This window comes from Coenobita brevimanus, chromosome 1 (genome assembly GCF_032717465.1).
Source record: "Coenobita brevimanus isolate Jiangsu-jjx chromosome 1, ASM3271746v2, whole genome shotgun sequence".
In the NCBI taxonomy this organism is placed as follows: domain Eukaryota; kingdom Metazoa; phylum Arthropoda; class Malacostraca; order Decapoda; family Coenobitidae; genus Coenobita; species Coenobita brevimanus.
This window is the reverse complement of record NC_136954.1, coordinates 41,948,961-41,959,965: the sequence shown is the minus strand read 5'-3', so window position 1 is coordinate 41,959,965 and position 11,005 is coordinate 41,948,961.

Below are 11,005 nucleotides of genomic sequence, written 5' to 3'. Positions count from 1 at the left end.
TTTCATGCTAAGTAAGTCCAACCTTCATGCTTTACTAGTAGATATAACAAGAACATGTAAACATAAGAAATTACTGGAGAATATTTTCACAAATTTCACTCATTCTTTTAACATGTCTGTCTATTAATCCATAGCATGACGCCTTAATCGCGGAAATGGTTGGCCACAAACGAATCGCTTCTATGTCGTCCTGCGCTCCGCCATCAGGCTGGCCTTTCCTCCAGTTCACACCCCTTTCACTAATATACTTTTCCACCTCATCCTACTACCTCATCTTCGGCTTCTCTCTTCCCTTATCCTCCTCCACCCCACTCATATATATACTGTCTTAGACTCTCATTCTCCATTCTCTACACAAGTAAGATCAATGTTTGTTTAAAATTAAACATGACTTCATTGCAAAGGAGCTATCTTGGTCCCTATGGTGATGATGATAATGTTATAATGATACACACACACACACACGCACACACACACACACACACACACACACACACACGCACACTAGCCAAACGCTCAGTAAATTCCATGTCAGTGTTAATATCTCAGGATCACCAAAGACCTAAGGCGGCGAGGTCTCGTTCCTGGAAACACTACAATGCATTTCCTGGCAAACAAGGCGAAAATGTAAATAGGGATAAAACCTGCCCATGCGGAGAGACCCCAGCGGTTGCAAAATGTGAAAAAAGTTTGAGTGAGTTGAGAGAGAAAACTTGTGTGTGGTAGTGATAGTGGTGGGGTGTAGGTGGGACGGGGGTGTGGGTGGTATTGTGGTGTCGGTGGAGTATAGTTAGGTGGATGGTAGGGTGTGGGTGGGTGGATTATAACATAGACAGACAGTTAGATAGACAGAAAGATAAATATTTTAGATGGATAATGAATACAGAGAGACAGATAGACTGATAAGTAGACTGAAATATACAGATATATTACAGATTATATATATATATATATATATATATATATATATATATATATATATATATATATATATATATATATATATATATATATATATATATATATATATATATATATATATATATATGAAGCCTCTGTGGTACAGCGGTAAAGAGTGCGTTTTCGTACACTGAAGAACGAGGGCTTGCGCCCCGCCAGGGTAATAAACTTTGGGAGCGTTCTTCAGGCCACGTACTGCATCGGCGGACACAAGGGGTGCTGTGGTTGAACCACTGTCGCATACTATAAAGTATGCTAGCACCCAGTCGGCTTGTGCAGGCCGATTACACTTGGTTCACAAACTACACACACATCCAAAGCCACTCCAACACTCCAATTACACTTACAAGCACTTCTCACCCTACATACAATCTCTACTAGACAGCCTAAGCCACTTGGTAGAGGCACATTGGCTGTATCGTCCCCACTTCGGTCGGGATAGGCCGGTCCAGCAGTGGACACACAAACGGCTGATGAGATGAGATATATATTAGAGAGACAGACAGACAGACAGACAGACAGTAAGAGATGATTACTGACACAAAATGTACTTAACCGGAAGCACAGAAACTACGCCTGGGGGTTTGCAGGAACGGTCACCGTCCTCGATCCCAGTTCCGACCGGGTTAGAATATTATCAATATTTCATTCAGATGACCCCCACCACCACCACACACACACACACACACACACACGTCATAGGTGTTGAATACATCATCCATTCACTTGATGTAGTCAAACTTTCACAAACACTGAATGACAAACCGAATGATTTACTGCAATCCAAGCAACTATTTAAGGTGCTGGGTGGTAAACATATTATCACACAGAAGCTGGTGGTTTTAAGTGAGTCAAGGCGCTCCAAACGGATGGGGACCGCAAGAGTTTTCATCAGAGGGGTGCTTGAGGTTTCTTTCTCACATACGGACACTCAGGTGATGGCAGGCTGGTCACTTTCGAAATAGGGATTGGATGAATGACAGGTGGAATTAGAATGGACTTAATGTAAGGGTATACTTAATTTCTAGGCAAAACTGCATGCACAACAAGAACTCCACTTACAGGTTCCGGGAGGGAGTGCTGTCCTCATCCTTGGCCCCCTAAGAGAGTAGCTGTCCTTAGTTATCAAGACAAATGAAGTGTCCTATGTATATAGGAACATGCTCAAGTACGTAATGAAGTCTATAGAATGCCTCGATGCTGGAGAGGGGCTGCAGCTCCCGGCCCTAATCCCAGCAAAAAATACCCACAGTTTTCCAAGATAAATAGGTGTATTACTTAGTGTCTGTAATATTGGATGAATGCACTGGGTGTTGTCCTGGGAGGGGATGGGCATGAACTGAACATGTTTGGTGTATCATCCACCCAGGAAATTACCTAACCATGAATGTCAAGATTTTTAACATACTGACTTAGCTAACCACAGAAACGCCGGGTAGGACTGCCTGATGATGACTCCTAACCTCCTTCATCACAGCTGACGAATACATGTAGTCGACCTGGAGGGTCAATCTCGCTAGGAACCAAGAAGACTCATTCCTTGCCAAGAGCTATGGCTCATAGAAATTTATGCATCTACAACTTAGTACTGAAGGTATGGAAGTGGCCTGGCTCCATCAGGTAAAATCTGACTGACTAGAGTAATTAATATAAATGAATCTGATTAACACCATCGATGCCCAGGCAAAGACTGAAAATGTTTCAGTTATAAAGGCTCCAACGCCACTGCATGCGTCGGCCTTGGTCACCTAATGGCGGCTTTCCATGCTGCTCTATCTATGGCAGCCTCCCTGTTCAGACCATTATTCCTGAGGTCACGCTCGATGACCTCGTCCCAGGTCTTTTTCGGTCTGCTTCTTGCAACCATACTCCCATCGTTAATACTTCTCACTTTCAGCACCCAACTGTCATCCCCCATCCTCTCCACATGCCCAAATCAACTCAGTCTACCTCTTCACATCACAGTGCCAACACACTCCAGTCCCATCCTTCCTCTTAACTCTTCCACCATAAACCTAGATTCCCCAGGCCTCACACTCAAGGACGCACTGCACATCCAGCTAATCACTGTAGTTTCTGTACGTCTGAGCCTACGAATATCCTGTTCCTTTACTGTCCAGGTCTCACTACCATACAGCATTACTCCTAACACATGCTGCATACAAAGATCCCCTTAGCAGGGAGGGAGAGCCCTCTCAATGTCAGGAGATGCAACAGCTCTCTGAACTTCTTCCAACCACTCCTCCACCATAGCCACAGAGCTAGCTCCATCCCCACCTCCAACACAAAACATGTCCCCCAATTAAAAAAAACTCTTGCACGCATGGGAGAGACTCACCAGCAAGATCAATCCTTTCATGCCTGATGATTTCCACATGATCTGCCCGACACACTGCACACATAAGGTCAACAATATCCCACAGTCTAACTCTAATACTACTACCGTACACCTCTTATGCACCCACTTATCGCAAACACTGCACAAGATGGAATTGCTTCCCACGCCCTTGTGGCAAACCACACATGGCCACTCTCCCTCTTCTTTGACAGTACCACCACCAACCCTGGATACCATCACCTGTGTTTTATCTGCACATACTCTCAAGCCATTCTGCCCCATACCATCTCTCCACTTCCTAAGTCATTCCTCCATCTCCCTTTCATTCTCTGCAATTGCAATAAACACAAATTCATCGGCATACTACATCTCTCACAGGAGTCCATTTCTGATGTCACATGAGAGAGCTTCAAATACCATGACAAACAAGTGGCTCAAGACTGACCTCTGATGCAAACCAACATTCACAGAAAACTCATCACTCAAATCTCCTGGGTGCAAGCACCCACATACATAGTCATAACCACTCTAACCAGCCACTCCTCTATCCCAAGCATTCTAATTGCCCACCTAACTGCCTCCCTAGAGACTCTGTCAAAGACCTTCTCCAAATCAACAAAAACAAAGGATAGATCACTTTTCTCTCCTATATATTTTTCCTGATGCTCTCGAACAATGAATATGGCATCGGCGGTCCCTTTGTGTGGCATAAACCCAAACTGCATCTCATCTATATTCACACATAAAATAATCAATCCTTCTAGAACTCTCGCTATTACCTTCATTATAAGGTCCAAAAGTGTTATACTTCTATAATTTCCTCTTTCCAGGGCATCACCTTCCCCTTGTACAGATTTACAGTCATATTCTTCAGCAAATAATCTGGGACAACACACTCATCTATTATCGTATTTATCAGATTAGTAACTAACCTCACTCTACATCTCCTGAGGCCTTCAGTATTTCAGCAGTCAACCCAGACACACCTGCTGCCTTTCCCACCTGATTGCCATGCTCGCAGTAGTACATCAATTAAAGGCCAAGGACCAAACACTGGATCAGCTGACTCCAAACCTTCCTTGCTCCAGTCAAACTCCTCATTCGGCAATGAGTTATAATGTTATCTCCAGCCGTCTTTAATATCCTCACTGTTCACCACTACCTTTCCTTCGTCATTCTTCACACACTGCTCACCTACACTATGATATCCTTGTGTTCTCTCTTCACCTGATTTGCACCTTAACCTGCCCTGTCCCGACAGATTTTCCACCACTGACTCCCCCCAATTACGACCAATTTTGGAAAAAAATTTTTGTTGGCTCAAACCTCCGCTTTAGGTGAGAAACATCGAAAATTCATAGAGAAATCGTTCACCTGAGGTTTAAAATACTCGATACAGGTAGCAGTACTCCTTACCTTAATGGGTTTTCTATCAGGCTGGCTCCAAAGAAAACGAGTTCTATGAGAGGGTAACTATTCCACACCACTCATAAACTGTATTTAATTATTTATTTGGTACGAATTTATACGTAGTACGAGAGTATATTGGTTTTCAAACAGTAATATAGGCAATATAACCATTGTTTCACTCATTAACACATCAACATACCTGACCTTTTTTGGCAATATTACCTTATCATCATTTCTGACTGTTTCTTCCTCTAATGTTACGTAAACTTTGTCCTCCACACTGTCATCGATTAGGGAATCACTCTGGCCCTGAATGTCTTTATTGGCCAGGTCACTGGTAATGGTTGAATTGCTGAGACAATGGTATGCAGGGGGGGAGAGGTCATGTGGGGTAAGGCATTGTCCTCCCTGACATCTTGTAGAGGAAGGTGTCCCATGTATACATACTAAAAATCACGCATGAAAATTGAAAATTGTGCAAATTATGAACCTTGCAATTGCGCGACGTACCGGTATGTCGTACCGATGGGTCTAGCTGTGACAATACATTGAGACGTACCCATACGTCGATGGGACGCCTCGGGTTAATTATCATATTCTTTCTTTCACCACTATTTAAGTTATCCAGTATCTCTCTCTCTCTCTCTCTCTCTCTCTCTATGTATATATATATATATATATATATATATATATATATATATACACCACTTATAAGTACTGGCCTAGGGTATGTATGGGTAGATATGCTGTTATCATAAAAATCTAGCCAACGTCCCCCAACTTTCATCTTGCTTACTTTCCCCTCCCTTCTGCGTCCTTCAAACTCATAATCTCCAGTTATAGCCAACCCTTTCATTGTCTTCCCAATTTCTCATTTTTTTTCCTCTCTCCTCCGCCTCACCATTCTTCCTTACCTCCATTCATGTCCATCTCTCTCGTTGCGTTCTCTCCCCCTTCTTTCCTCTCAACTAAACTCATGCACTGTTACATCTCACAGCCTTCACCCTTCTTTCAGTTTCATTTGTCTCACTGTTCCTTCGTTCTTCCCTCTCTCTTCCATTCCTCTTTACTTCCAGGTCATTTCCTCGACTCTTAAACTCTTACATTATTCTCCCCTTCTCTCATTCTTATACTCCTATCTCTCTCTCTCTCTCTCTCTCTCTCTCTCTCTCTCTCTCTCTCTCTCTCTCTCGCCTCCTCAATTCTTCCCACCTCATTTTCCCCTACTTGTCCCTTTAATTTTCACTAGTTCCATATGTTTTTTTTTTTTCTCTCTCTCTCTCTCTCTATCTTTCTTCCGCTTTTTCTCTCCTTTCCTCCCTTCACGTGCTCATTTCGTTTCCTAGTTTTTCCTCCCTTTCAAATGCATTTCTCTTTCCTCCTTAGTCGTAAATGTGTACCCGTTGTAAAAAAGACCCTATATTTTTACGGTAATTTACATAACACTTAGTCTTCTTAGATGTGATTAGCCTGCATCCCACATTATAGAGTGTAGTCAGGAACGATTCAGAAAGGGCAGACATGATCTATCGTTATCACATGCTTTAGAAATTATTGTAATAAAGGGGGCTTCTCCATGCCTTACTTTCGCTCTTCCATTCTGTCACCAAAAATCCTCCATCTCCATCTTATTTTACTTTTCACGTCACGTATCTTATTACTCTCTCGTTCTTCTATCTCTTCCACACCATGTCTTTCTCTCTTCTTGAATCTTGCGCACCCATATACTTCGTATTACAAACCCTCTCGTTCTAACAATCTTTCCCTCTGCCTTTTCCATTCCTCTACTTTTCTTTCCCCCATTTTATACTTTACACTTTCTTTCTCTAGTTCTTCCTTTTTTCTCCACTCCTGTGTTCTACTTCGCTTTTTTTTTTTCTCTCTCTCTCTCTACTTTTGCTATCTAAAATTTCTTACAACCCCTCCTCCCTCCCGTCTTTCTCATCCCTTCCGAAACCCTCTTGCTTACCCCCATCTTTCTGTCCTTCTGGCACCATTTTCTTCCTTACGTCCCCCCTTCCTCTCACTTTTCTTCCCCTCCCTTCCCTTCTCATTTCCTTTCCTCCCTTCTCGATCCCTTCCCTCTTTTCCTTTCCCCACCTCCCCTATTCAGTCCTCTTCCCTTCCTCTCTCTTCCCATACCGTCTTCCACCTCCCTCCTCTCCCATCCCTTCCTCTCCACACGCTTCCCTTCTCTCCCCTCCCCTCCCCTCCCCCTAAAGCCTTTACCTTTCATCTTTCCTATCGCTTCTTAAGTCCTTCCCCCATTCTGTACCCTCCCATTTCTCCTCCTCCCCTTCCTTCTCATTCTCATCCTTCTCTCTCCTCCTCCACCCCTTTTATGCACCCTTTCCGACATTCCTCCACTTAGCACCCCCACCCTCCATTTCTCCACCACTTTTTCTGCCCCTTCCTTACCTCCACTCCTCTCTCATCTCCCTCCTTTTCTGCACCCCTCTCTCATCTCCCTCCTCATCTCCCCCACACTCTCATCTCCCTCATTGCCTGCACCCCTCACTTCCTCCTCCCTGGTCTCCATTAACACTATATCAGGATATTCAGGCAGCCTGTTTGCTGGGTGTAGCTTGGTGGCGGCCTGAAATATTACCGCCCCCCTTGACCACCCCCTGTAAGTACCCTCTCAGGCCCTCCCTCACCCCGTTCACGTCCCCCTTTCACCCTCTTTCCTTTTTCTTATACGCACCGTCGCAATCCACTTCAGTTCATCTTCATGCCTTCCTATAAATCTCTTTCTTAGATCCCTGTACCTCCCCCTTCTGGCATCCCTTAAATAAGTCCCCTGTGTGTTCCCTTTTATTCCCTTTTTTCACCTCTTCTGAGATGTCCCCGTAAGTCTTCTAGTTCCCCTTTCGGCACCATTTAAGTCCTCTTCTCACCACCTTATAAAGCACCAATATTAGGGGACATTCTTGCCTTCCCTCACCCTCGGTAGCTCTTCCTCTCGACTCCCTTTCCCTAGTAAGTCATCCTTTAGCCCCCGTTTAAGTCCATCTCTTGGCCCCACTTCTCCGCCCCCTTTTCAGTCCCCCCTCCCCCTTCTAGAAATCTCCCTCTTGGTCCTCTTGGCTCTCTCTCGCCCTCCTGCTCTCTAATTCCTCCTCTCAAACCCTCTTTAAGTACTCTTTTCGCCCCCCTCCCCCCAGTATTGCCCCCCTCCTGGTCCCTACTGAGAGAGAGAGAGAGAGAGAGAGAGAGAGAGAGAGAGAGAGAGAGAGAGACAGAGAGAGAGACAGAGAGAGAGAGACAGAGAGACAGAGAGAGAGAGACAGAGAGAGAGAGAGAGAACCAAAACCAAAGTCTTTGAAAGGTTGAAAGTGGTGTTATAAATCATGACATCAGGCTCTGGACGGAACCCACATAAACTCTTACTCTGTTGCAGGAAGAGAGAGAGAGAGAGGGGGGGGGGGGAACGGAGGATAGTGCGAAAGGAAGGGAAAGGAGACAGAAGGGAAGAAGAGGGAAGGGAGAGGAGAGGAGGGGTAGTGGAGAAGGGAGGGAAGAGAAAGAGACAGGACCAGAAGAAGAGAGAGGATGGAAATGGAAATGAGAGGGTGAAGAGGAGGAGGAGAAGGGGATAGGGGAAGAGGAGGGGGGCAGAAGAGGGTCAATGCGAAAGGAGAAAATGAAAATTGAAAAAGAAGTCATTATGAGAAAAAATAATGTGATTGATATTACATCACGTAACGAGGGCAACTCCAGTACTCTGTTCCAGCTAACTCCAGGCGATTTTAATGAGCTGAGTCACAGGAGCCTGGGTGTTAATGAGATATAATTATAATCATGTATCGATGCAGTTCTCATTATCCCTGCCCACTGACGCTATCAGTTATATTCACATCGTCATAATGAGCAAGAATTATGTTAGTGATATGAAGAACACGGACAGTGACAGCGACAGAATGTAAGTCACTGATACACAGGTATAAGAAGGAGCTGACTACTGTATGCCTCTCATTATTATTATTATTATTATTAGCCTATTATTATCCCACCCGTGTTCGCGAAGCAAGAGTGGGTGATTTGTTTTAATCAGTGTGCATATTGCTATTAATTTTTACCCAGTTTTAAACAACCTTGGTGCCCAGAGTGAGGGTCTGCCAATGAGAAAAAAAAAATGTTCTTGAAAACAACTGGTCTAGGGTCAAGAACACAGAGTTAGATCAATTAAGAGTTTACGCCATATTTAGACAAAGACTTGTAAAATTGCCAAGAATATGGCCAGAATAAATGGAGTTAATTTTCACAACAATCAAAGGTCAAAGGCCACAGGGAAAGGTCAAAGGTCAAGTTAGGTCAACTCAGTGTGATATTATTTGAGCCAAACTGAGTGGACGTGTCGGGCAAGAAAGAAGGGACTCAATTTGACAACAGTCAATCAATGGTCAAGGGCACAGGACAAGGTCAAAGTTCGACTCACGTGTTGTGCGAAAAAAAAAAAAAAGAAAGAAAGAAAAGAGTTTTGATCTGATTTGGGTCAATCTTGGTGGATGAGCTGAGGATCACACATAAGACTGACCTACTTTTTTTGAGAACATTAGGTCAAAGGTCATTGCCACATGGCAAGATCAACTTGAACGGCTTTTCTCCGATGTAGACTAAACTTTATGGAAGGATTCATAACTAAAACAAGGAGAATGAGATTCAGTTTGGAGAATAGTCAGTCAGGGTCAAGGTCACAGCGTAATGTCAAAGGTTAATGTCACTATGCAAAGTCAACTCGAACTGTTTTGATATGATTTAAAGCAAAGTTGGTGGAAGAGTTAAGGGTTAGGCAAGAATGAAGCAGTTCAATTTTGAGAGCAATCAGTCTAGACTCAAGGCACAGGGCAAGGTAAAATATTCGGCTATTCCAACACTTGAGGGGCGCTGGTGTTGAGTTTCTGAGAGTTCTTTGTTGTTGTTGTTGTTGTTAATGTTGTTGTTGTTACTACTACTACTATTACTTCTACTATTATTATTATTATTATTATTATTATTATTATTATTATTATCATTATTATTATTATTATTATTATTATTATTATTATTATCATTATTATCATTATTATTATTATTATTATTATTATTATTATTATTATCATTATTATTATTATTATTATTATTATTATATAATGTATACAACATAAGGAAACATCGACTTCAGCCCCTATCACTTGTGTTGCACGCAGCCTCCCAGTTTCTACAACTCATTAACCGTCTAAGGATCTGGACAGTTTTAACATTCTATTACAGCTATCGAAAGACGATTTCTTTTTAGAAAATGAGTCAAACTATTCTCACAGTGTAAAGAGAATAAGTGCCATAAACCATTCCCAGGACAACTCTGTCATTCTATTCCACATGAAGACGATGCTGTTCAACTGAGAATGAGTCAATATAAGTGTGATTACAACACTGGGATGAAGATTACTTATTTTTCAGGCGCTAGTATGTCGCTAGGTGCACAAAACTCCATAAAGAAGAAGGGATATGCCGCCGTTTCTGGATAGTGCTGCAGTCCGGACAAAAACTCCATAATATCAAGGGATCTCATTGAATTTTGCGCCAGGAGGATATCTTGCTAACTGCATTTGGTGCCAAAATAGCTAAAAGGACTCCCACATCCGGGAGAGGTTCTAAATATCGCAACTTGTGTGTGTGTGTGTGTGTGTGTGTGTGTGTGTGTGTGTATGTGTGTGTGTGTGTGTGTGTGTGAATAATTATGTAAATTGAGGGGAAATGGCACTTCGCAGGTAAAAATACAACAGATGTATATATCGTGGATTTAAGCATTGTCATCCTGTGAGGCACTTTATATTTTAGTCTTCTGCCACCACACGAACAGACTCAACTTCCGAGCGACTTACCGAACTGGGGTTACTAGATACAGCTTCCATTAACCCCCTTCTCTATAAGTGAGGTCCTTACCGCTGAATGAAGTCGTCTGGAGGTTGTGTAAGTACAATGCAATATACGTCATCGGTTTAAGGGAGTTAATACTAACAACACCAAAAACGAAATATAAAAAGGGCTTTGTGCACCGTTTTTTAGAAAAGTGAATGGATACCCATAAATCCCGCTGAGCCCCATGTATCATTTTGTTCTGTTTAACGCAAGTAGATCTGGTTTAGCTACAGGAAAGCCATGGCCATGAATTGGATATAATATAGATACAGAGATATTGATACACAATTTTTTGGTTGGCATAGCCTATAAGAAGACGATGACGGCGATGACGATAATGCTGATGCTGACGATGATGATGACGACGACAACGATGATGATGTTGACATTAAC